Source organism: Ambystoma mexicanum, chromosome 5q (genome assembly GCF_040938575.1).
Source record: "Ambystoma mexicanum isolate Mex_15411 chromosome 5q, UKY_AmexF1_1, whole genome shotgun sequence".
NCBI classification, from domain to species: Eukaryota; Metazoa; Chordata; class Amphibia; order Caudata; family Ambystomatidae; genus Ambystoma; species Ambystoma mexicanum.
Genome location: NC_090933.1, coordinates 730,469,142 through 730,496,800, shown reverse-complemented (window position 1 = coordinate 730,496,800; position 27,659 = coordinate 730,469,142). Strand labels below are relative to the sequence as shown.

The 27,659-nt window shown below is 46.2% G+C and overlaps 1 protein-coding gene across 2 annotated transcripts in view; it reads right to left on the bottom strand.

The window, feature by feature from the left end:
* The window catches only part of LY96 (lymphocyte antigen 96), a 327,458-nt gene that overhangs the window by 258,263 nt on the left and 41,536 nt on the right, over positions 1-27,659 (bottom strand). The window lies entirely within an intron of this gene.

The window sequence follows — 27,659 nt, the reverse complement described above, 5'->3', positions numbered from 1 at the left end:
AGCTGGGTGCAACTCCTATATGAATCCCCTGAGGCACAAATGAGAGTGAATGGGTGGCCATCGCACACCTTTGAGCTTGGGAAGGGAACTAGACAGGGATGCCCATTATCCGCCATGATATTTGCCCTGGCTGTGGAACCGCTAGCTGAGGCACTGAGAGCGTCACCGGCCTGGTGTGGTATCCAGTGGGAAGACGGGCATGAGGATAGGGTCTCCCTGTACGCGGATGACCTGCTTCTTTAATTAAAAGACCCACACCACGCCTGCCCCACGATTGTAGCCATACTGGACAGCTACAGTACTTTCAGCGGGCTAAGAGTAAACTGGCCCAAATCAATACTGTTCCCAATAGGCACTACAACTTTTATACCACCAGCCAACTGTCCCTTCCGCTTAGAAACCGAGCAGTTTATTTTTTATTTTTTTTATTTTTTATTTTATTTGTGTATAATCTTTTTAGATTTTTACAAAACAGTTTTTTCGTCATTACGAAGTAGATGGACTCTTTGATCGTCTAGACTATGCAGGGAGATCTGAGTCGCTGTCTAGCTAATGGATACAAATTTGCGTTGGCATCAATGAGGGTTGGTCTTTTCCATGGCGATGATTAGAAGTTTAGCCATCGGAATTAACCATCTAGTACGAGCTCCTGTGATTAGACGGTTCCACCACGTATCTTCATCGTCTACGAAAGAGTTTATGCGCAGAGGGCCAAAGAAGGCATCCCTTTCTTGTGCAATCGCCGGGCAGGCCATCAGTAGGTGTCTTGTATATTGTTTCTGAATTTTTGCAGAGTCGACAAGTTTTGTCCTTAGATGCTGCTCTGATAGCTAAAATTTCCTGGGTGGGTAGTAGATTGAGACGAGCTTTTAGTAGAGTTTTCATTAACAATTTACTAGGATACTTTGTGCAGTACTCCATTGGCTCTCTAAGCTTGTTAGGAGCAGGTGGCTGATGGCTTAGCAGTTTGTTTGATACTGCTTTTTCGTTTGTGTTTATCCAATCTAGCCATTCCATTTTCGATTTGATTCTTAAAGGATTTTGGAGTAGATCTTCTTCTGAACACGCAATCTCCTGCAATGTTTGTTGTTGAATTTCAACCCAGTGTTTTAGCATCTGGTTGTTTCCTTTAGTAATTTCTTAGTTAATCATGCGGTATATTTGGAGGCTCTCCGGGTGTCGAATCTTTCTAAATAGTTGCATTGTGCTTTGGGCCACTATTGCAGTCAAGGCGAGCAGGCCAAGTTCTCGCCTTATTGCAGCAGACGATGTGGATTTTGGAAGACCAAGTACTGTTCGCCAGATAAAGCCTTCCAATTTAGGCCAGAGAGTGGATGGGATTGAAGGTGTTGCATCCATGCCGTATACCAGGGACGGAATTACTTTTGCCTTGTAGAACTGGATTGCAGGTAACAGGCTAAATTTGCCATATTTCCTATCAACTGCTCGGAGCTGGGCTGTTAGGTGTTTAGTCTTTGTCCATAAAGATTGTTGCATACTAGATGCGTTCTTAGAGCTGTCAATTCCGACCCCAAGGTATTTAAACGCTGAGACGACTTCAATTTTTGACTTGAAGAGGAACCACTGCAGGCTTTCTTTCTTCCTATTTCTCTTTTTCTGCATGATCAAGATTTTAGTTTTTGATTCGTTTATCTCCAAATTGTTGTCCTTGGTATACTGTGCGAGGTTGTCCAGTTGGCGCTGGAGTCCGACCTGTGCGTGGTCAAGTATTATCAGGTCGTCGGCATATAGAAGTCGATTGACCCTTACGTTGCCGACTTTGGGAGGAAATTACCTGATCGTATTTTGAGAATCTTTACAGTCACCTAGGAACGATATGAAAAGAGCCGGCGCCAGCGGGCAGCCCTGTTTCACTCCACGATTGGAAGGTATATGATCCGATAGTAGACCTTGGTTGTTCAGACGGACAGACACGCTGGTGTTCGAGTGGAGGGCGATTATGGGAGCCAGGATTTCATCAGGGCAGTTCCATGTCTTTAGTTTATTCCATAGTTTAGGCCTATCAACTCTGTCGAACGCCTGAGATAGGTTGACGAATGCGAGGAAAACTCTTGGTGCGCCCGACAAGACTTTGTCTTTAATGATACTCAGGATCATTATATTGGCTGCAGTGCTAGCGTTTTTCTGGAATCCAGTTTGTAGTGGGTCAGTAGAGGGAGAAAGCCGTGCCCATTTCTGAAAGTAGCTCAGGAGGATTGTGGCGAAGACCTTACCTATGACGTCCAGCAGGGCTATAGGTCGATAGTTGGAAGGGTCCTCTCTGACGCCCTTCTTGAAAATGGGGACGATAACTGCCTGAGTCCAGGAGTCAGGTAGTGTCCTTCGGTTTTTGCAGTCTTTAAAGATCAGACTCAATACCGCTGACCAGTCGTCAGGATATTCTTTTAGAACAGAGTTTGCTAACCCGTCCGGTCCAGGGGCTCTTGATAGTTTCAGCCTTTTGATGACTTTTTTTATCTCGTCTTCGTCTGAGAGGTCCACCCATTTTCCCTCTAGCGGTCTCATTGGAGGGTCGATAGACGTTAGAGGTGAGTCAAAGAGTTCTGAGAAGTGTTTGACCCAGTTTTCTTCGGTGACAGAGTTAATCATTTGGGTTTTAGGATGACAGTTTGTTTGGTTGACCATAGACCAGAAGTCCTGAGATTTTTTGGTGGCTAAAGCCTTGAGCATACTCTCTGCATCTGATTGGTAGAGTTCACATCTTACCTTTCTCAGCCATTGTTGGTATTTTCTCCTCTCAGTATGGTAAGATTCCCACAAGGTTGCTGTGTTCAACGCAGCTGCTTTTTTCTTTAATTTCCTTAAGGGTCTGCGTTTGGTTACCAGGGTAGCATTATACACATGGTTATGGTTAGACCTTAGATCATTGGTGAGCTTCTGTGCTTTTTTAAAAGGAAGGAGCAGAGGAATGTAGCTGTCTCTGAATAATGCGTCTTTCACTTCAATATGAGAAGTTAAGCTTTTGTAGTTATCAGTCAGAGTTTTGATGTCTTTGGAGGACATACACAAATGGGTAGCCTGGGAATTTGTCCTGATCGATGGTTTGTAAAATAGATGGTCACGCACACTGGTGTTACATTTAAGGTTCAGTAAGTTGTGGTCGCTAGCCTTTGTTCTGATTATTTCGAAGGAGGTTATGCGCTGGTAGACCTTTTCAGAGGCAAAGATGTAATCGAGGGAAGCTGATGAACTATCATGTTCCCACGTAGGTATCAGCATTTGGTCGCTCATAACGTTGGCTGCGTTGTGGAAGTTCCTGGAGGTCATTAATGCTAGCCATAGTTTTCCCCTTGACTCCGCCAGAGTGTAGGGAGAAGCTTTTGTCTTTGACGCGGTTTGGGCTACACAGTTTGCATTTAAGTCCCCACATATAAAAATGTTTGGGGTTTGATGTTTAATTCTGATTTCGTCAATGATATTGGCGGCTTCACCGCAGAAATTTTCTGGTGTTTTTTTTTTAGGGTTCCAATAGGCATTGATGATAGCCAGGGGCTCTCGAGAAGGTTTTCTTTCCACTGCGATTTCGTCTGTCCATGTGGCAAGGACAGCCAAGAATCCATAGGTTGCTTCTATTTTCTTGATGATATGTATGCCTGAGCCTATGCGGGTAGCTGTTAATAGGCCAGATGACGGGCGACCCAGTGGGCCTTTGTAGGCCGGAGAGATCTCTATGCTGTAACCATCCAGTGCCGGTTTGTCCAACAGCCAGGTTTCCTGTAGGCAGAGGATGTCGTGTACTCCCAGGTTGTAGCTGTCAAGTTCAGTTAGGTGCATATGGCCTCTGGTGTTCCATGAGGCAATGGAGAGAAGCAATTTTTCCTGTGCTTCTCGTTTTGGACGCGTCGGGGGGGTCGGTGGACTGGCACCCCCTGTTTGCTGCTATCTTTTGATACCCAGTGTTAGGGCATCCCGTATCCATGACCAGCTGCCCTTTTTTGGCACGACGTCTGAGGTAGTAGTGGGCAGGTCTAATGTTTTTTTCTGCTTTCAACAGCGTGTTCCGGGGAGGATCGATGATCTTGATATCGAACTCTCGAAGGGTGTCGGGGAGTTTGGTGTCTCCCTTTGTCGTTGTGGTTTCTATGCTCTCTTCTTGTTAGGGTTCTCCCATTTCTGGAAGGACCGTATTTCGATTTATCTGGTGTGTTTGTTCGTTCCCAGGCTGATCTGGTGTAATTTTGGATGCTTTCTCTCGACTGAGATGAAGTTTTCCTCCTTCTCGAAGATCCATATAAGTCCTCCGTTCGTGATTTGAATCTATATTTTTTGATGTCTGAGGTCTTACGGTTTTCTTCGTGGTTGCTAGTTGTGTTCTGAATTGGGATCTCGTTGAGTATAAAGCCCAACTGTTCTAACTCTTTGTAGATGCCTTGAGGAATTTCACGAGGTGCCGAGCTCCTGATATGAAGATACGCTTTTGCTTGCTTGGACCTGTGATACGGCTCGATTAAGGTGAAGTCATTTGAATTTAAGACCTGTAGCGTGGGTACTTGTTTTAAAATCTTAAGCACTGTTCTTCTATTTAGAATCATGTAATATTCCTCCGTGATTTTTTGTTCTATTTTGAATAGGCGGGTAGCTCTTGTTGTAGGAACTTTTGGTCTTAAGAGAGTCTCTTTCTGGTTTGCTGGCGGCGATTTTCGTTGCCTAGAGTCGATCTGCTCGGGAGAAGTTGCCAGGCGACCTGGTATCTCTTTCAGATGTGGTTGAATAGTTCCCGAGAGCTGCGATGTCGTCATTCTATCCTTGTTCTCAGTTTTATGATTTAAGGATATTTCCTTGGTTTTAACGTTCTTAGAACTGGGAGGGACCTTTGGTGCTTCAATTTTGGAATTGGTAGTATTTTCAACTTGTGGTTCTGAGCTTTCGATTATGTCCCAGTGCTGTGTTAGATCAATCATGGAGCTTTGAATCAGGAAGTCCTCCCTGGTCCTGGGAGAGGGGGTATCGTGTGGCTCTGCGTTGTCGTTATTTTCGCTCTGGTATCTAAAATCTTGGTTTTCATCCGTCGTTTTTTGTTGTTTTCTTTTTTTAGTAGTTTTCCTTGAAGCCAGCACTAGATCGAGCGCTGACACTGTTTCCGAGTTGGAAGAATCTTCTTGGGCGCCTATAGCGAGTTTCAGCACAGGATGGTTTCTCGTGGCGGCCACCGATTTTGGAGAAATGTTACTTGGTGGCATAAGTTTAGGTGTTTTGGTCGGCGAGCGAGAATGTTTTTCAGTTGTTTTTAAGAACACTGGAGCCAATTCTATAGGTGGAGATGGTGGCATTGACTGGGTTTCTTTGTCAGCCATAGTTGGTTTGGCTGGAGTAATAGATTTTAAGGAGTTTAGTTGTTCGTCGAGTGAAGCAAATTTCTGGTCCCAAGTGTCTCTGTCTGTCTTGTTCCTTTGTTCCAGGGCTGTAATGAAGCCTTTGACGAAAATCAGCTTGGTATGCATCATTGCTGTAATTGTGATGTGATTTTTTAAGGAGTCACTGATGTTCTCATAGAGTTTCCCAAAGGGTGCTAATGCTATTGTTATAGCCGACATAATAGTTGTTAGGTCGGGTTTTTTTTAAAATGATTCCTTGGTGCTTGGTGTAGATATTTCACTTAACCTCCTATTTTTAGGTGGTGATCGATCTCTTGTTGTACATGGCGATGGTGGTGCTGTAAATACAGAACTTTCGTCTGTCTAGATCGATCTGTTCAAGTTTTTTGGTTGGAGTGAAGGTTGGGCAGATTCCAGTTGACTCTTCGATGGGTGGCCAGGAACGCTATACTGTCTAGAGAGTGATGGCAGTGCCGACTTTGTTTTGGTAGGTGAGTTTTCTTTTGGTGTGCTCTCAGTGGCTCGTGGTTGTGCGCGGCCGTTTATTTCTTGTTCTGTGGGTGAAATGGGTTTATTAATGATCTCATCTTGTATTTGCGTTTCTGTTTGTTTTGAGTTTGTTTTAGACAGCCCTGGTGCAGTGATTTTAACTGGGGACTGATTTTCCATAGTCTCACCAGGCAGGTTTGCCGTGGGCGGATTTTGGTCGTCCGTAGGGGGTGAGGCGCTATTGGGGTTAGCGCTTCTTTCCGGTATAGATTTGCCATAAATTGGTAGGCGGGGGATCTTTTTTGCGTTTTCAGTCACTTTCCTTACTTTGGGCACTGGGGGTAGGTCTTGGATAGCCTCCAGAATTTCCGCGTCCGATAGTTCTTGGTCCTGGTCCAGCTTTCTTTTACATTGTTTTTTTTAAAAGTCTTTAAGAGCGACTGATAGAAGCGGATACAGGAGGAGTTTTTTTGTTGCACTTTTTTTTTTTGTATTTTGACGTTTGAGAGTTTTGTAAACAAGACCTAGATTCCTTCAACAATTTTTGGCGCAAAGGTTTAAGGGCTTTATCAAGAGGAGTCGGTTTTTTTGACTTTTGGTTTTTCTGTGTTTGGGTATTCTGTAATATATAGAGCTCTGATACTGTAGAGTCAAATAGGTCTTTTCCCGCATATTGTTTAGAAGAGGGTGCAAAAGGATTGTTTGTGGTAACAGAGGAATGATCTATGGGGGATTGCAGACTTGGAACGTTAGTTTCAGTGTTTCCAGCGCGGTCTAGCTCAAAGATTTGAGACTTCCCTATTGGTAGGTTGGAGTGCGTTATTTTGTTTGCGGTCTGCCGACCATCGTTGTTCTGTTGTGGTGAGTTCGTGGTAGGGCTCATTGCTGCGTGGATTTGTGCCAGTACCAACGTGATCGCTGGGGTCACGTTTGTTGCATTCACGGCAGACTCGCCTTTGCGGTGATCCGGAGAGCTTGCTTTCTTGTCCTCTGCTACTTGTAGCTGGTGTGAGGGGTTGGGTTCGGTCCCGTCAGGGGGGGGAGATCCTCCTTCCCCTGCGAAGCCCGCCCACCACAGCCCTCAGCTAGTTCATGGGTCGGAACCAGTCCGCCGACCTGCGAGAATCCACCTGCCAAAGGAGTGTCTCCTCGGGCCTCAGCTGGCTCGGACAGCACAGGGGCAGGTGCCGGCCGTCCTCCGACAGTCACGGCCGCTGCTCCTCTCGCCGACCCGGGGGTACGGCAGTGAGGCTGTATGGAAATCGCAGAGCAGGGGGAGGTGGAGAGGATCGCCGCCGCAGTATGCCGTCCCGGCGAACAAGGCGCAGAAGCACCCGTGGGGGAGAGGCATTCCTCCAGCTCATCAATCCGCGGCACAGGTGAGACGGGCAAGTTGGGAGGCATAGTCCGGTCCTTGGTTAGCGATGGCGGTGCGAATGCAGATTTGTTGGTAGCTTGGAAATTAAAGTGGTTTGAGGAGATCCTAGTCTCCGCATGCTCCGCATGTAGATTTGTCAGGGACAGAAAAGGTGAGCTCCGAGAGATGTCAAACGGGTTTTCAAAATCAAACCGCGTTTTTGACGATTTGCTTGCAGAATTGGTTGCGGTAAAGGGTGCGTTTACACTAGTCTTTGTCTCCTTTACTTTTTTGGTTGGAGGCTTCTGTAGATGAACTTCTGGAGACTTGTAGTTACTTCTAAGCCTTCGCACTTCCAAGGCTGATTCCGACGGTGACAGCGATTCCGATGGTGATGGTGATTCCGATGGTGTTTGGGGAAGGGTAGGCACCCCAATCGAGGCTTCGATGGCGGGCTTCATCCGGGAGCAGCCGCAGACTGCTCAAACCTCAGCTCAAAGCTCCGCTCACAGCTCCGCGGTGTCTGCTCAGTATAAGTGGGTCCTCCCACAAACGAGATGGTAGAAAGACTGCCGCAGACTGCTCAAACCTCAGCTCAAAGCTCCGCTCACCGCTCTGCGGTGTCTGCTGAGTATAAGTGGGTCCTCCCACAAACGAGATGGTAGAAAGACTGCCGCAGACTGCTCAAACCTCAGCTCAAAGCTCCGCTCACCGCTCCACGGTGTCTGCTGAGTATAAGTGGGTCCTCCCACAAATGAGATGGTAGAAAGACTGCCGCAGACTGCTCAAAGCTCTGCTCACCGCTCCGCGGTGTCTGCTGAGTATAAGTGGGTCCTCCCACAAATGAGATGGTAGAAAGACTGCCGCAGACTGCTCAAACCTCAGCTCAAAGCTCCGCTCACCGATCCGCGGTGTCTGCTGAGTATAAGTGGGTCCTCCCACAAACGAGATGGTAGAAAGACTGCCGCAGACTGCTCAAACCTCAGCTCAAAGCTCCACTCACCGCTCTGCGGTGTCTGCTGAGTATAAGTGGGTCCTCCCACAAACGAGATGGTAGAAAAACTGCCGCAGACTGCTCAAACCTCAGCTCCGAGCAGTTTAAATAACTTGGCATTGAAATCACTAACAACCTGAGCAGGTACGTGGCCAACAATCTCCACCCGATAGCAACCAGATTCATAGAAGATGCTAGACACTGGGTCTCCCTCCCATTGACCCTACTGGGAAGGGCAGCATTGTTCAAAATGATGGCTCTTCCGCGCTTCCTATACATTCTACAAAATGCCCCACTACACATCCCGGCGAAAGAATTTAAAAAGAGACAACACACTGAGGAAGCTCCTCTGGAATAATGGGCATCCATGTATTGCGCTGGGTACTCTGCAAAGCTCCATTTGGGAAGGTGGGATAGGGCTCCCCTGCCTACAGTCCTACTACTGGGCTAGTCAAATGGCAGTGGTCAATGACTTGCTGCACGGGGACACCACGTTGCCACACAATAGACTGGGGAGTACCAGAGAACGCGCTAGACCTCAAACTGAACTCCTCTACAAAGCGATTCGTAACTCAGCCCCACAATCTATGTTATCACACATTGCCCGAGTATGGACAGACGCACACAAGTTCCTGGGATGGGAGGGGAAGATCACTCCACTACAGCCTCTGTGGAACAACAGGAATCTACCCGAGGTAAACAAACTGCCGAGATGGCGTACATGGTCACAACGTGATATCAGTACGGTGGGCGATATCGTAGAAGGGGGCAAAATGGTGTCCTTTGAAGCCCTAGAGTCCAGATTTCACCTCCCAGGCACTGAACGGTTCCAATATGCGCAGAGGCAACATGCCCTACAAGCCCACCTCCCGGCACTTGAAGACATGGCCGAAAGCACTCCCCTCGAAAGAAACATAGTGGAGGCAAGCATAGAGGCCAGAGTAACGTCCACCATGTATAATGTCATCACTTCCTTTGCCACTACTGAACTAACCAGCCTAAGGGGCAAATGGGAGGGAGACTTAGGACTCATACAGCCAGAGGACTGGGTGGGGGCCCTCATGTACCCTCGGGAGGTGGCCATTTCGGCCAGACTTAGACTTGTCCAACTAAAAATTCTGCACCGGATTTACTACCTCAGGGTGGCATTATATCGCTGGGGGAAAACATCCGACCCACACTGTCTCCGATGCAAGAGGGAGGAGGGATCCTTCTTTCACATACTATGGGACTGCAACCATATACGACAATACTGGCAAAAATGTTGCGATGAACTCTCACGGGTACTGGGGAGAACGATACACAGAGACCCAAAGCTACTCCTGCTCGGGATAGAGGAGGAGGGAGAGGCATCTAAATATGAGAAGTTGCTTTTATCGACGGCCTCAGCAATTATTAAAAGGAACATTGCACAACTATGGGGTTCGGAAACTACACCGCAGTACGAACAATGGGTGACAGACATCAACATATGCATTGCGATGGAAAGGAGAGTATATGCAGCCAGGGGATGCCCGAGGAAAGCAGATAAGATATGGAACAAGTGGGAGGAAGCCCAGTGACTGCATCAACCTGAGCAATGGATGGTGGGGCACAATGTGCAATGTGCAAAAGTACTCTAATCTGGCATGTAGCGTGAAAAACAACGGACACTGCAAGACCCTTTTCTCTTTTTTTCTCTTTTTCTCTCTCCTTTTCTTTCCTTTCTTCTCTCTCTTCCTTTCTTTCTAGTTTTCTTTTTACCTGACCAGGGACTGTTCCACTGGTCATACAGGTTGTATGTTTATAAGAAGAATGTATGTTTTATGATGTTAAATCGGAAAATACAATAAAAAAAACATATTAAAAAAAAAAGACCAGGCATTAGGTTCCAACCCACTTAGATTCATTACCCGCTACAATACAGTCATAAATATGTCAGAAACACCTAAGGGCAGGATAGGCTGACCAAAAGACAAAAAGATAGTTTTCATAAATGTGATTATTGTTCCATGTGTACATTTGCTTTGGAAATGGAAAATATCAAATTTGGTAAACTTGGTACACACAAGATTGAGAGGTGTATCCACTGCAATACTAAATATGTAATTTATTGCATTATATGTGTTTGTGGTTCCTATTATATTGGCAGCAATATTGTGTGTACTCAAAGTAAGGATCTGAAACCACCTGAGTACTATATCCGGCCAGGATGCCAAGTATCCACTTGCTACCCACTGGCCGAAGTATCATCAACTAGTAACACCAAGAAGCTCCATTTTGTTGGTCTCATGCAAGTGACCCTTCCAGCAAGAGGAGGCACTCAAGAACTAAAATTGAGGCAGTTGGAATCACGACTGATTTGCAAATACAGGACAATGGGTTTGCTGTCTTTCTGTAAAGTTGTAACTGAATCTTGTATCTAATTTGTGAGTTATATTCTTGCCATCTTTTCCAAATTTTTGGCTTAGCATTATAGCACACACATTGGTTATTATATTCTGGCCTATCTGTCAAGCTGCAATATTATGGGATGTGTGTTACAACAGATCATGTAGCCACGGAACTGAAGTGGTGCCTGTATCTTTGACAAAATGAGATTGTTAACTATGGGCCTGCTTTGGTTTTTCACTGCATCAAGTTAAATACTTTGGAGAGCATTACCCGAGTCTCTTATTACTTTTGAGTGACATGAATGTTCTGTACACAGGGTCAGATCGACTGTAGATCTATGTATCCTGCAGGAAACATCTGAGCCATGTCAGGTGTTCCTTATCAGAACTACTTAACATGTATACATTTGTTATATTTAACAGTCTTTTATATTCTATACCTCTGACCAATAGGATGTACAGGTTTCCGCACTTTTGATATTTGAGCCTAGTAAACTCAATTTAATGGCAAGTGTAAGTAAAAACTTTGTCCACTTTACTTAGATTGTGAGGCGAACTTGTGCCAGCAACCCCAATAAAATGTTTATATTCAATGTGAACTCATACTCATTAGCATGACGCTCTGTGGGGACACATCAGGCATCATGCGCACAACACAAACCTTTCTTTCTTCCGGGACATGCTGCCGAGTGAATAAGCACACTTATGCATGTGTTGCCTGATTAAAATATCACATTTGTTACTGAAGCTTACTAGCGTGGTCTTTGGCATATGGTCCAGAATTAAGAGAGGAGGGAGCGGGGACCAGCAGATTCAATTAAGTTGATCCAGCTAAATATAAGTTTTAAACAAAACCCAAACAAATATGAGTGTTAGTACAATTGATTATGTCATTCAAATCCTATGTGTGATTGGACCAATTGGTTTAGTGAACATGGGGTTCTTTCAGGCCTAACGTTATAAGCAATTGACATCTTACCAAGATGGCGACTAGCTTTGTGTAGTTATTCACTTCCAGCTTAGGACATCGTTCTCAGAGCAAAATTATCATCCATGGCATTCGCCTAGGGGATGCACTTTCAAAAATTAGTTGTGGCTCACTGTACTGCAACTAATTTTTAGGGAACGGGCGTATGCACCACAAGAATGTACTTAGTTCTCTATTCTTTGTTCCAGCAAATTGTTTCTCACCCAACACTTGAGTGACACCAATATAAATCGTTTCAGGTATGCATTTGCTTTATCATTGGGCGCAAGATCACTGTGGTTAATTATTTATGCACACATAGTCATGAGGTTCTAATCAAGGTATGCATTGTTAGGAAGAATTCTCATAAATGTGCCAATTCCTCTCACCTTTGAGCCCTCCAGCTCTTTTGCTAAACTGTGGTCTTTGAAACTTTTAATTCTGTTTGTTTTACTCTTGTGTTTTCTTTGGTTATGGAGTTTTAGACAACCCCATAGGCATCATCTTTTCATTTGTGTCACACCGCACCCTCAGTGCAGCGGCACAGGGAAACCTTTTCAGGCTTCCCAAGGTTTAAATACCTTCTCTGGGATAAACTACTGTTTCCCAGAGAAAGTAAAGTTAAATTGACTTTACCAGTCTTTTTAAATTCCTAGACCCAGCACACACTATCTTCTTATAGAGTGCTGGAGGGGTTACCTAGTATCCCCTGTGTCTAGAAACTCATGTAGCAGTCAAATGCTACCCTATCCTATCGAAATGGCTGGTGGCAGTGGTTTTACAACAAACTACCATGATTTTTCCTGACCGCGAACACCGGTAGCTAAAAATCAAGGGAGTCATGTTTTTCAAGATGGCGCCTTAAGCACCTTTGTTTAAACCAGTGCCTGTATTCTTTTTTTTCCATTTGTTTTTGGAAAGGTCCTGCTAGAGTTTGTCTCTGTGGCACAAACCAGGTTTGGTCCCTTTGTTCTTATGCCTTTGGCAGACTTCTGGACTGAAGACTGCCTCTGGCGCCTGAGTGTCTGGGGTGGGCAGGAAGTGAGGGAGGTGCCCGACACTCCATGTGCTTAGTCTCCTAGGAGACCCAAATGCACTCTGGTGTGATTGGCTGGCTGACTGTCCGGCAATGACAGCCACCCTGCTGGGTGAGTGACAGCTAGGCTGGAATGAAAGGGAGAAAACTGTGGCGAGTTTCTTGGCTTGGAAGGCAGAGTCGACGACTGGAAGGAAAGAACCGAAGAAGAGCTGGAAGAGGACAGCTGCTGCAACTCCTGGACCGTTGGTTTGCCCAGTGAAGCCCTGCTGCAGGTCCGAATTGCCAGGCTCATCTCGACAGAGAAGCCACTTCAAGGACAACTTCTTCCTTTGAGTTGGTGGGACCAATCAACTCCTAAGCCACCTGGATACCATTCTCAAAGCTGGTTAGGTTTTACCATGGGGAAGGACACCAGCCTGTGTGCTTGACTACAGCTACTCAAAACGAAGATCTTCCATTTTACCAGCTTGTTTGGCCAGTCCCCGTGTAGTGCAGGAGTCCCCCAATGTCTTCCCTCTTGTCCCCACGACTGAGGCTCAGGAACAGTGAGATCTGCTGGTACTGCCAGGAACCAACGTCTTCAGCTGCATCTTTTCTTCATATTAAGGTACTGTGCCAAACCGACTGAGATAACTTACCTCTTGCGGTGGAAGTTCGTGAAACTTTCCCAACTTGCAGGGCTAATCAGCTTGTGACCCAACATATGATTCTTTTTTGTACAAACTACTTCTGAGAACTTTGGCAAAGACTTTACCGTTTACTACAAGAACTGCTTTTTCCTATCCAAGACACTAGCCCATTGACTTTGGCCTAGGCCTATTGAACTGAATCGAGTCCTCTAGTGAACTATTTGCACTGCCTAATAAAGTATTTGTGATCTATTTTATTAACTTGTGCCTTTATACTCCTATTTTAAGTGACTGAAATGCCATTTTGCTCCTATTTCAGGGGAGCCTAATTTACTCAGAAACGTATTGATTTGGTACTGAAGTGTGTTTGTGTATGATATTAAGTTGCCTACTTCTAGTGAATGTTTTCTGGATGACTGTGTAATAAATTAATAAGTGTTTTACCAAGAAACCGTGAGAGTGTCTTCTTGAACCACTGTAATTGTAAGACCTACGTGTAACATCTTTTACTGCTCACATTCCCACTTGAGATAAGCCTGCCTCCACTGCTCGCTAACAAAAACAGTGTAGTACAGACTTATACCAAAGGTTGGTTTTGCTTACACATGTAGTCCTAATTGTATGTGGTGGTCCCAGAGGGTACTGCATGCAATTCTGCCTAACATACGTCAATTCGCGATGCACTTTACAATTGTACTGCTCACCACTATTAATTCAGGGTAATTTATTACTTTAGTAAGGAAAATATTCCTTTGATTATCATGGCATGGAGGATATGGGGGCACTCACTGACATACATGAATGAGCATCCCAAATTACATACACATCGCTCAGATGTCACCTAAAATTTGTGAAATAATTGTGGACTACTGGCAAATGATTTTATCTTATTCTCGATGAAGTACCCTAATTAATTCAATTTATTTTTGTCTTTTCCGTTGTCTGTTTTCTTTCTATCTTGGCTCCTGATTTGATGTATTGGCATTCAGCCAATTTCACCCCCTTCTTTTTCTTTTTCTCTTGGTTTTTGACACTTATGGACGGTTGTTGGAAATTTTTTGCAATTGATTTTTATTTGCCTTGCAATTGGCCTGAATGTTCTGTAATATCAATATCATTTTTCTCTTTTGTCTTTGAATTTTCTAAACCACTTGCACCTGGTGTCTGTGCCCTTTCTGATTCTGAATGATGCAATTGTATGTTATGAATTGTGGTGTTTTTGTACCAATATGTTGCATCTTGTAATACCAACTCTGTTACAGCCTAGAGGAACACTGTGAGGTCACAACACATGCCAGCTGTTTTTCTTTAGAATACATTTCAAATTTTCTTTTCCAACATTGTTTTTATTGTTTTTGGCATAACAAGCCATGCAAATCTTCAAATGTTACATACATTTCACACTTGTTATAGCATTTAAGAGAAAGAAAGAAAAAAAAACAGCACTGAGCATAACAGGATCATCGTGAATCATGACATTTCATCAAAAATAAAGTCCCTAATAACAACTAGGGGAGGGGGAAAAGGGAAGGGGAGAAGGAGCAATGTGTATATTATGGACAGAAGACTGCTTATTTCAACGTTGGCGTAACATCAAAGTCTCGGTATTACTCTGTAGCTGGGCTTAGGATGGGTTCCTTCGGTGGAGGCCCTGCTAGGTTAGTGTCTCTAGTCTGTTTAGCTTTTAGCGACTCAGAGGTATGCAGGAGCCTTTCCGCACCTCAACCCTGTATTCTGTCTCGCTCTTTTCAGTCCTGGGTTTCCATCCAGCGCAGTGTCGGGGGCTGTCTTGCCAAACCAGGAAATTGCTGCGCGAAGTCCAGGAAGGGGGCCCAGGTACGTTCAAATTTGTGCCTATTGCCTAGTCTGATAGCAGTAACTTTCTCAGCTGTAACAATGTCCCAGCATTTGGACCACCACATTTGCGTAGACGGGCCCTCTGGATTTTTCCAAAGTCTAGCAATGGCGATTTTGGCGGCTGTGAGGAGATGGGAGCAGAGGTCCGCCAGACAGCCTGTTAAGGGGAATTGGCCATCTCCTGTCGCCCCCAGCAGCACGATTCCTGGGTCCCAGGGTATGGTGAGCCCAGTAATTCCTTTGATCTGTTCCAGGATCTTCTTCCAGAATTGGATGGCTTTCGGACAAGTCCAAAAAAGGTGGAGCAGGGTTCCTCGGTCTGGACATCCCCTCCAGCACTGAGCGGGAATGGCTGAGTTGCATTTGTTTAGATTTTCGGGGGTACGGTACCTTCTGTAGCAAACTTTAAAAGCACTTTCTTTGTTTGTCACGCATTTTGAGCTTTTTTGTGCGCGGGACCAGATGTGTTGCCATTCCTCAGGTTCAATTGGTCTTCCGATATCGTTTTCCCATTTTAGCATATATGGCTCTTTTTTAGTGGGGTCTGTTCTGTCCAGCATTTTGTACAGCATGGAGATTTTCACTCTCGGGGTGCTTGCTGACAGGGTATGCTCTAATGCCGTTAGCTCTCTGCTGCCGTAATTCCTGACCTGCTCGTTCGACATCCAATGCCGCAGTTGCGTGCAGCGAAACCTTTCAGTTTCTGGGATCTTAAATTTTATTTTGCATTCCTCGAAGTTTAGTGGGCGGCCATTCTCAAAAAAGTTTGCCATAGTCTCTAAACCCCCGGCTCTCCACTCCGCAAACTGATTTGGTGCGATTCCCGGGTAGAAGTCTGGGTTGTCCCAGATTGGTGTAAGGGGTCCTGTTGTACTACTACATTTCCATAGGTGGGCTGCCTTTTTCCAGCTAGCCACTGTACTCCTTGTTGATGGTAGAGGGCCCCAGTCTTGGGTCCCCTTGGGTTCTTTGCAGTGGGGCAGCCATTCGATCGGGGTCTTGCTCCAATCTTCTTCCAATTGCAGCCACCGGGGGCGGTTGACTCGAAGCTTCCAGGCGAATGCTGGGGCTAGCTGAGCTGCCAGACAGAACCTCGTTACGTCTGGGACCCCTAGGCCACCCAGTGCAGCGCTCCGGAGCATGATGCATTTCGGGATCCGTGACTTCTTTCCTTCCCAGACGAGGTTCAGTATTTCCCCTTGCAGCTTTCGTAGGGCCTTTTCCCGGATCTCCACTGGGAGGGCCTGTGCAAAGTACAGCAGCCATGGGGTTAGATTCATTTTTATCGCCGTGATCCGGCCAAACCATGAGATTTCCTGTTTTCTCCAGCGTCCAATGTCTTTTTTCAATTCTCTGAAAAGTGCCGGGAAGTTTGTCTTATACAGCTTCTCTGTTTTGTTGGGTAGCTGGACTCCTAGGTAGCTGATGCTACTTTTTGCCCAAGGGATCTGAAGCTCAGCTTCCAGTGTGGTCTTGAGCTTCCTTGGGATGTTGATGCCCATTGCCACGGATTTGGAGATATTTACCGTGAACCCTGAAGCTGCTCGGAATTCCTCGAGGGTTTGCCATGAGGCTCTTATGGATTCTGTCATCTGAGTGAGCGTGAGCAGCACATCGTCTGCGCATAGGGCTATTTTATAGGATTCCCTTTTGATTGTGTGCCCATGTATCGATGGGTTCAGGCAGATCCTGTCCGTGAATGGCTCCATTGATAGGGCAAAGATAAGAGGGGAGAGTGGACATCCCTGTCTCGTGCCTCTGGTTATGTTGATTTTGCCGGATTTGGCCCCGTTTAGGCACAGTCTCGTGTAGGGGCTTTGGTAGATGGCTAGGACCCACTTTACAAAATTTGGGCCAAAGCCAAAATGTCATAGGGTTTCCTTCACATAGCCCCAGTCAAGCATGTCAAATGCCTTCTGCGCATCCAGGGAGAGGACTGTCAGCTTTGAGCCCATCCTATTTGCTGAGTCTATAATGTTGATGGTTCTGCGGATATTGTCCTGGGTGCCCCGCCCCCGGATGAAGCCTGCTTGGTCCGGGTGGATGATCTCTGGGAGGAGCAGAGCAAGCCTGTTTGCCAATATTTTGGCGAATATCTTTGCATCTTTATTTAGAAGAGTTATGGGCCTATACGATGCGCATTGCGTTCGGTCTTTTCCAGGACCGTTATAGATTCGTTCATGGACGCCGTAGTGGAGCCAGTGGAAAGGAATGAGTTGTATAGGTTTGCCAGATGGGGTGCTAACAGGTGAGCAAACTTCTTGTAGAATTTTGAGGTCAGACCGTCCGGCCCGGGCGTAGTATTTTCCAGATGGCAGATTGTTTCACTGACTTCCTCCGCTGAGATTGAGCCTTCCAGGTCAGACATTAGGGGGGATGACTGTGTCTTTGAGATTGGGGCCAAGAATTGAGCGATGGCCGGGCCTGGAGTTGGAGGTCCTGCCATGATTTCCTTGTGATGCTGAACCATTAGCTAAAGCTTTTCTGGGTCCAGGTGGTGCAGGGAGCCATTTTTATCAAGCAGGGCTTGGATGTGGTTCCTGGTTTGAAGCTTTTTCAATTTGTGTGCTAGGAGCCGGTTCGCTTTGTTGCTATTAAGGTAGTAAAACTGTTTAATATAGGTTAATGTTCTGGCGGCCCAATCTGCTAGGTGCATCTCCAGCTCTCTTTTTTGCTCTTTTTAGTTCTCGGTTTGTTGTTTTCGTGTAGCGTTGTTTAAGCTTGTTTTCCAGTTCTACTAGTCGTTCCTCCAGCTTTCGTTGCATCAGCAGATTTTGACGCCTGAGTCTAGCTGTAGTATCCATGGCCACCCCTCGGATCACGGGTTTCATGGCGTCCCACACTGTTGCCATTGAGGAGTCTGGGGTTGTGTTCTCAGTGAAGTCGTTTTGGATTGCCTCAGCGAGGTCGGAGCGGGCCGCTACATCGGCCAGGATGTAGTCTTGCATTTTCCATTGCCGTTGGATAGGTTCTGGGGCTCCGTGTAGAAGCAGCGTCATTGTGACTGGCGCGTGGTCTGAGATCGCTATATGCCCAATTTGGATTTCCTCCACATAGGGGGCCATGGTGTTTGTGGCTAACGAGAGGTCAATCCGCGAATATCCGCTGTGGACATGCGAGAAGAAGGTATAGTCCCTTTCTCCCTGGTTGTGTAGTCTCCAGATGTCTATTGTCTCGGTTTCCGGAGGAATTCCACCATGGCCAGGGATTTGCTGAAGTCTCTCCTCCCTCCACCCCCCCAACAATAACAAGGTTTCCGGACCAGCCTTCGACCAACGGGGCAATCGACCGGACCGGTGTAACAGCTCTGATGGAGGCAAACTGTGCCTCTTCTGACCAGTAAAGTACAGGTTGAAGATGTTCGACGTTTGTTCATTGGAGGGGTTAAGATCCGTTTCCGGCCTTGTTCAAGTGTCTCATCCCGGACTAGGTAGGCAGATGGGTAGCCTAGGCGACAAGGCTTGAGGGACCTGGGGGATAGCTAGTCCATTTAATGGAATAAGCCTAAGCCATTTCAGTTTCCCTTCCCGCCAGGTCGGTGATCAGTCCGGGAAGGGGCACAGAGCCCCCCCCCCCCTTAAGGCTGCGGCTGGTGGGAGCTTCTTACTCAAAGGTTGTTATCCCTTTTGGTTTTGCTCGGCGGACCTCGGGGTCTGCGGCAGCCCGCCGCCTTGGTCCAGGACCTGGAGGGGTTTCTGTGGGGTCTCCCCAGGGCTTCGTGGCCCCCTCGGGGGCCATCGCCCCGACATCTGGATTCATGAATTGCTCCGCTTCCCTGGGGGAGGGGATTAGTCATGGCTTACCCTCCCAGTTGAAAATTAGAGCTGTGGGGAACCCCCATCGATAGGTCGTTTTTCTCTCCCGTAGCCATTCGGTAAGTGGTTTAAGGACTTTTCTTTTGGCGAATGAGGCCGCTGCTAGGTCTTGGTACAGGGATATTTCGACATCTCTGAAGCCAATTTGGGCTGAGCTTGTAGCTTCACGCATGATTTCTTCCTTAACTTTGTAAAAGTGAACTCTTGCTAGGACATCTGGCGGGGAGGTTGCATTTTGTTTGGCTCTAACCCTATGAACCCTGTCCAATTCCAGGGGGGCTCTGTCTGGGAGCATTAGGATGAAGCGGAATAAGTCGTTGACATAGTTGTTGAGTTCTTCCTCAGGGACGGAACTCAGGATTCCTCTCAGTCGGATATTGTTGTGCCTAGACCTATTTTCCGCTTCTCCTTGCTTGTTTTCAAGGGCTTCGCATCTGGCCTCTAGTGCGGCGAGTCAGTGCGCCCCCTCTCCAATCTCGAAGTTTTGCTCAAACGGGGTTGTTTCTATTTATTCTGTCCTGGTTTCGACTTCCCCTACTCTCCTATCTAGGGACGAGATTTTGCCTTTTAATTCTTCTGTACCTTTTTGGTATTCCTTAGTTATGGCAGGAGGGAGCTCCTCGAGGTCTGCTTTAGTGACAGCTTGGGTTGGCATCTCAGTATTGGGGTCAAGGGCTGCTCCTACAGTGTCATGATGCTCCCCTTTCTTCGTCTTCTCCCCCATGGTGGCAGACAGCAGGGTCGCTATGTCGGTTTGTTTAGGCGTTTTCGGATTCCTGGACATTGTTCCCTGTACTTTTAACAGGGAACTGGGCTACCCCTCTCCCGGCGTGGGCTGTTTTAGTTCACCGGGGACCCCCTTGACTTAGACCCCCGGGCTGGTCTGTCCTGCCTCGTGGCTCTGCCGTGGGGTGCTTAGCATGATTGGCTGCCTTGCACTATTACTTTCTTAGAGCTCAGGTGGTGAGCGACTGGGCCGCCAGTTGCACCCGGCCTGCCCCACTTCTCCAGCGACTGAACGGGGTTGCTGGGCTCCCAGGAGAAGATGTGCTGGGCTCCCCAGAGCTGCGGTGCGAGTTAAGGGAGGAGGGCCACAGCCTCATTTTCAAGCTCAGGTATAGGCCCCACTCCCGGGGCGATCCTCAGCCGCTCAGACGCCCCGTGCCCTCCCCTGAGAGCTGGAACCAGGGAGCAGACGCGTGGGCCCGTGGAAGATCTCATGAGCTGCGGCAGATGCCGCCCTACCTTCCTCCAGAGCGATCACTAGGCTTCGCACCGCTGAATGTCCCCTTCTTCCCACACTCCTGACCCAGTCGATGACAAGCTGCGAAGGGGCGGCTGCTCGCCACGTCCCCGGCCCCAGAGGAGACGCCGGCGGCCCCAGGTCACTCGCGGGAGGCCGCTAGGGGGCCGCCCCCCCAAGGCACGGGCAGCGGAGAGCTGATGGACTCGGAGGGGGGTGGAGGAGCCCCGCGCTGCCCTTCTCTATGGCAGGGCTCCCCCCGCTGTTGCTGGCCGTCCTCGGACCCGGTATTCCGCTGCTCCACTGCCGGCGTGGGACAGTTTGATGGGTCCCGTCAGAGATAGGGCCCACTGCCCTCGTCGTCAGGTACTACGGCTGCCGCCCGCTGGTTCGCGCCTCTCTCACGGGGGGTTGATGGCTTGCTCCGCTTCTTGTCAGCCCGGCAGGATCACTCGTTGCCAGCACCCGGGAGCACTCCTGCAACTCCCGCCCAGATTGATCGGCGAAGGGGAGGTCGGACTGCGCGGCTCAGCGGTCCGCCATTTTAGGATCACGCTACCGCCGAGTCTTCTCGCCGGGAGGCTCGGACAGAACTCGGTCCCCCTCTAGACTAGGGCATCGAGGTTGAGGCATAAGCTACAGCAGCCTCCCGGCTTTTCAGAACGCTGATTTTGCTCGCTGGAACCTTGATTTTACTGGGGCATTTTCGGTAAACACAAAGTCGCGGCCGGGAGCTCTCACCGGACCAAACCGTTCACCATGGCGCCAAGCCACGCCCAATACATTTCAATTTTGATATGAATTGTGTGGCTCCACTGCGGTTGTGCCTTCATTGAATCACCTGCAGGGAATACAAGCTGGAAATCCTCATAATTGCAAGCAAGTTAAATCCATTTTGTGGTGCCTACACATGTGATCAGAACCTGCAAGACAAAACATATTAATTTGAGCCAGACTGAGGTGGCAGTGTCCATCCAACCGAAGGCAGAATGATACAAAGCAATACCAGGCTCAAAGCCAAATGTTCTGTCTCACGGCCTAGGAGATTGAAGATGGTAACTTTTGAGAACATGCAGCACCTTCGGGGCCATTCTCACCACCTTGAATAGTTGCACTTGGCCTGGTAACTTTCAAAAATTCCAATGCTGAGAAGACCCTCCTTGCCCAATCCCTATCCACCTTCCACGCTAAGTTCACACTTTGTTTCACTGTCCAGACACTGCACACTAACCTGTAAAGTTTGTATTTGCAACATTTAAAGGTGGTCGCAGGAGAAGCCACCAGATATGTTGTATCCAATTATCACACTAACCCCCTATATAATGTGTATATAGTTTACCTTATTAACCAATTCCGATCCACGTTAGGTTTTTGAGGATGTAACTTCATTTTGTGACTTCATACATTAAAAAATGGACGACAGGCTCAAGGCCGATAAGCGAGTGTATGGAGAATGTTGCATTGTTCATATCTCAATCCCTGTTGTTGAATTTTCAATAAACGCAGTAAAACCTATGGTTGGACCTTCCGCTTTTTTGGTGCATGGTATTTCCTTGGCCCAGTTCCTCCTGCCTGTAATCAGGGAGATTAATAACAATTCCCCAGCCTTTAATTCAGAATGGTGGTCTGATCAAAGAAATAAAACATCCTCCCTTTGTACTTAGAAAGATAATCACAGGTTGTGAAGACCGCATCCTGCAGGTGAGCTTGTCGGTTGGTCAGTTGGAACAAATAATCGAGTATTGATCATCTGCATTTATGACCCCCCCCAAGGTGTGCAAGTACAGAGGTAATTTTGATGGCCTAACATTGCTGTTAACTGGATGGATTAGAGGGGATAATGGTGATTGCATTTTGTTGGGAGGTGATGCTGGGTCGTAGATGGACTGGATTTCTTGAGGATTGGGGTCTAAACATGCTTAATGGCCGTACCTTAGGTGATTCTCCGGGAAACAATACCTGGCATTCAAAGAATAAGAGAGCCACATTGGATTATTTCTTTGCAAATACCCCTTTAATGCAATGCATCCAATGTATGAATGTAAAGTTAAATGATTTAAGTGACTATGCTACTGTTTCCATTTTTATTGAATCACTTGGTAAAACACAATGGGCCTCATTCCGAGTATGGCGGTAAGGGATAGCGGCCACCGCTAACGAGAGCGGTGGCGGTAATCCCTTACCGCCATACTCCGAGTTCCCTTAGCGCCATGGTGCTTTTAACACCTGCTTTTAGCAGGCGTTAAATACCATGGCGCTAAGGGACCTTGATGTAAATTACGCCACCGTAATTTACGGTGGCGTAATTGACGCCTTCCCCACTCCCATTATGCCCTATGGGGCAAGAATGGGAATGGGGAAGGGTAAATGGGGATTGGGGAATTACCGCCCCGCCAACCTTGGAATGGGGCGGTAATTCCGCCAACCACCAAGGCGCTGCTGGTCCGGGTACGGCGTCAACCAAGGCGTTAATAGCGCCATTGGTTAGCGCCGTACTCGGAATGAGGCCCAATCCCAGCACAAGCTTGGATCCTTAGAAATGAACCATGGCAGTATCCAAATTAATTGGACGGCGAAAAATGTGGGGACCTGTCATATCAAAGAGGCTGGAACTGGCCTGTACATTGAGATTGAGCAGATGAATATAAATGAGATTGAGGACTGGTTACATCAACTCTCTTATAATGTAGCTGTACATAAAACTGCAAGCCTAGTATATGGTTCGGGTAGGCACCTATTGTATAACAAAACCATAAGAGACAGGAAGAGGGAGATGAGGCGGGAAATCCGTGTTGATAGCTATCAAAACAATTACGAATAAATGCAAGGGGTCGGTGCGCTGGTGGCGCCACTCGACTAAAAGTATGGTTTGCCAGAAAATTCTACAGGTCCTAAACTCAAAGAATAAAAACTCTGATAGAAATGTCAGGTGCATCAACGCCGGTGCTTCTGGGCCAAGCCGGTCTTCGCCGGTCCTCGCCATCAGCGGCGTTTCGGCAACCTGTCCCTTTCGTAATGCAGGTAAATCTCTCCTTTTCTCAATGCACTTTTCAGGTATAGCCACTGTTCATGCACACCCAAACCACCCACCCAACTACAATTGAAGAGCCCATAATAGAACCACACCACTTTTCGGGCGCTCAAAGGACATTCCAAACAGAAAACACTCCAAATTCAAGGCCCCGACCCGATACTCAAAAGAATAACGAGCATCCATCAGCTCAAACAATGACGCACGGGAAGTGTTAAAAATGGACCTCCTAAACTCACAGGGCCTGATTCACGGAGCATTTTCCTATGGGATTGCGCCATTATAAAACACTTCTATGAATCAGGCCCAAGGTCTCTTTACAACCACGCAATCAATATCTATGATATGATGATAGAGAAAAAGCTTGACATACTATGCTTGACTGAAACCTGGCTACTTAATGCTAGTGGACCTGCCATTAGCGCTGCTGTTCCACCTGGATACTCTGTACTTTGCAAGAATCGAGACACAGGGCTGGGGGAGGGGCATAATTGCTAGAACTGAATTCCGCCTTTTCTCTGCCCCAATTGACTGCCACGAATGCAAGCTACTCCTAGCCAAATGGAAACCAAACCCCAACAGCAGCATTAACATTGTCCTCATCTACAGACCACCCAATCCCATGCCCAACTTCAATAACATCTTGAGCACACTGAAAGGTACTTACAGGGCCACACTCCTCCTAGAGGACTTTAACAGGTGGAAAGGCAACAAGACTGATAAAGGGCCATCCAACTCAAAAAGGACCTTAATAATATTCAATATGCAGCCAAAAACAACAACCCCACCAATGATAAAAAAACACATCCTTCACTGGATTTGTATCAACAAACTTACCATCCTGTATTTGTTCTGACCACCAATCTATAGAATGGACCTTACAGCTGCCTTATGTACCTAAAAAATTGAAGAACCCTGCCAAATCCATCAATTGCAGAAATTATAAGAAATTAGACCACCCAGAGCTCCCAACCTGCTTAAATACCATCATGAAAGACACCACATACGATGATTCAGCAGACGTCCTCTTCATAAAATACCAAGAACACTTCTCAATGCTGATGAACCGGGTGGCTCGTGGAAAGTAGAAGGGTACGAGAAACCCCATCACATCAGAAGTGGTTTAATGAGGAATTAAAATAGAAAAAAAGGAAAAACGCAGACTTGAATCTCATTGGATCAAAAACCAAACTGTGCTCAAGAAAGATGCCTGCAAACGAGCTGATAACAAATATAAGACTAAGGTAATACACGTCAAAAGAAATGTCTTTAAGGTGGAACTAGAAAAAGCACCGAACAGCTCTAGAAAGCTCTTCGAGATCGTCAAATAACTAGAAAAACCCAACGCTCTTCAAATACCTTGTTCACCAACCATTGAAGATATATTATAGACCAAGCTGCCTTAAATGAGAAAATCATCAAGGCTAGATCCAAAATTCAGGCGATAATGTCAGATAATAAGTCAAAAGACACCAGCCCAGACCCAAAAAAATATCAAACAACTGACGAGGCAATCCAAACCTTCACGTTCACCAAGCTTGAAACTAGCGATATGATTAATATCCTCCGAACTATGAACGCCATAGCCTGTTCTGAAAACAATGTTCCCTCCAAAATAATTCTCTCCCACAGAGAACTAGTTGCACCCTTTCTAACCAGGTCCACTAATGCATTATTCCAGGATGGAAAAATGCCTATTGGCATCAAGACCGTTGAAATCAACCCCATTAAAAAACAATGAACCTAGATCCCAAGGATCTCAAAAATCTCAGACCCATTACAAATTGTAATTTCCTCCTAAAAATCCTTGATAAAGCAGCATACAAACAATATCAAACATACATCGAAACCAAAAACATTTGACACCCCAAGCAATCAGGCTTTAGACCTAATTTCAGTACAGAAACCACACTTTTAGATCTCCAGTCCCACATACTACAGCTAATCTAATGGACTTATCTGCCGCCTTCGATTTGGTAGACTATGGTATTCTTAAAGAAATAGTTCACTCTAAAATATTATTGGCTAAAAAGGTGGCCCATAAACAAAAATATATATAAAATGTAATTTTAAACAAAGTTCCTATGTAAAGTTTTGAGCAAATGAGGCTCAAACTCAAAAATTTCAAGCACTAGGAGGCATCCATTTTGTGAAATGGATGAGCCTCCTGTGCTTGCGTTAAACTCTACCCTTGCGGCACTAATGAAGCAAAAGCCAGCCAGCTGTAATAAACAAAAGCTACCAGCAGGTGGCTTTTCCTTCATTATTGCCAGAGAGCAGAGAATGCAGGCGGGAAGGCTGTATGCAGGTAAGTGCGTATTATTTTTTTATCTTAGATCACAGCAATTATAAATACAACTGAGTTATATTTATGATTGCTGTGGTTTTCTTTCTATGTTTACCGGGCTCCTCTATCGGGCTCCTCCGGGGCTGAGGAGCCCAGGAAACGTAAAGAGAAAACCACAGCAATTATAAATACAACTGTGTGCAGCCGCTTTCGCTTTGAGTCTCCCAGGCTCCCCCAGTCCTTACTGCTCTGGCTGCAGTAAGCAAAAGCTCCCAATAGTGGGGTTTTGCTGCTTGATTAGTGCCACCAGAGCAGAGCTTAACATGCACAGAGGAGGCTGCTTGGAATCACAAAATGGATGCTCCCATGTAAATACTTTGAGCCTCATTTGCTCAAGACCTTACATGGGAACTTTCTTTAAAAATATGTTTCACATTATGATTATTAACCATCTTTTGGGACAATAACATTTTAGAGTGTACTATCCGTTTAAGCCTTGACAGGGGTGAAACATATGGACATACAGTTGGTACAACATAGACGTACCTGTCATTTGACAGCATGCGTTTATGATTTAGTCACCATTTATACTAACACACAAATTGGAAATTGTACTGGATTGGTTAAACATAATAATCTTAATTATATGTACTTGATTATCAACTAAATTACTTTTATTTGGCTAAAAAGAATTTCTCTGTTCATTATTTGAAATAAGGCAAGCGCATGTCCAAGAGACAATAGCTTTTTAATGCTGAAATTTTGCACCACTATCCTTATGAATTCCACACACTCTCCCTGAAAAGGAGCAAAAAGTGAATGCTGCTCCATCTACCATAGGCAAACACAATCTAAATCTCAGACCACCTTTTCCCCACTTGCGTAAATGGAATAGGATCTTCTAGTGTGTATTTGCGCTCCTCCAATGACTGCACTTCTAGGTTAATTTCTTTAACTGCCTAGAGGGTAGTAATGTGGTATGTTCATAAGTGCATATTTTTGGAACATTCACAAGACCATACATTGCCTGCCAGCTTTCCCTGCTACTGGCAAACATATAGCACTCAGTAATGCACTCAAACCAACATTACCTGCTCACCCATTCACATGACATTGTAGGCATGCCATGTATTTATTTAAATGTATTAAAAATGTATAAAGCGCAACTACGGCCTGAAAGCATCTAGGCATTGCTATTGGCAGTACGGAGAAAAAAACTCATCAACTAAAATGCACGCTGAATGATTAAAACAAAAATGACTTAAGTGCCCTTCGGAAGGGAAGGTACTCCTCTATAACTCTTAGAGCCAGAGGGAGAAGATTCCACAGTGTAGGGACCATGACCGAAAAGGAACAGCCACTTAAATGCACACGCTGACATCTAGGCATTTAAGAAGAACATGAGCAGAGGAGCCCAGTTACCTACTTGGGTGATAGCGCTCTATCTTATCTTTCAAATACTCTGGGCCCACATTATACAGAGTTGGGTGAGTGACACAAAGTATCTTAAACATTATCTGTGAGCCGATGCAGCACTGCAGGAGAGCAACAGATGGAGTCAGACGCGGCACATTTAGCACCAAACTTGCTGGTGCGTTCTGGAGTACCTACATATGCTGTATCTGCTACTTGGGGTGCCCCAAGTAGATCCCGTTGCAGTAGTCAAGTGACCCCATTATCATTGATGTAACCAGCATGGTACAGCTATCCAAGGGCAGAAGAGGCAGTATCTTCCTTGGGATTTTAAGTTTCCTAAGCCCTGCATTACACACTGCTGAGATCTGAGCTTCTCACGACCCACTGGGGAGAAGTCTCACATCTATGCTCTTTACAGATGTGCAGACTGCTGCACCTGGGCCAAGGAATTCGGGCTACAAATGAGAATTCCACAGACTACTGGCCAAATGGGGACCAAACACCATTAATTAGAATGCTGTTGATATATAGTTGAGAATGGCGCCATCTCGCTTGTGTTAAATATGAAAGACTCTCACCCCTTGAGAATGGGCTGCTTCCACGTCTTTCATGTATTTAGATTCCCTTCTAGTTTTAGTGTTGGCAAAACAATAGTTTGTCTGCTTCTGTTTCTATCTGTAACAAACATGTGCATAATCATCAGTTGATTAGCCCTTCACCTCAATCTGACTGGTTCTAATGTGTATCTCCTAACTCTCACTTGTTAGATTATGGGTAATTCCACTGTTTATTTGTTCCTTCGTGGGATGTCCAGTAAGGATTCCCGT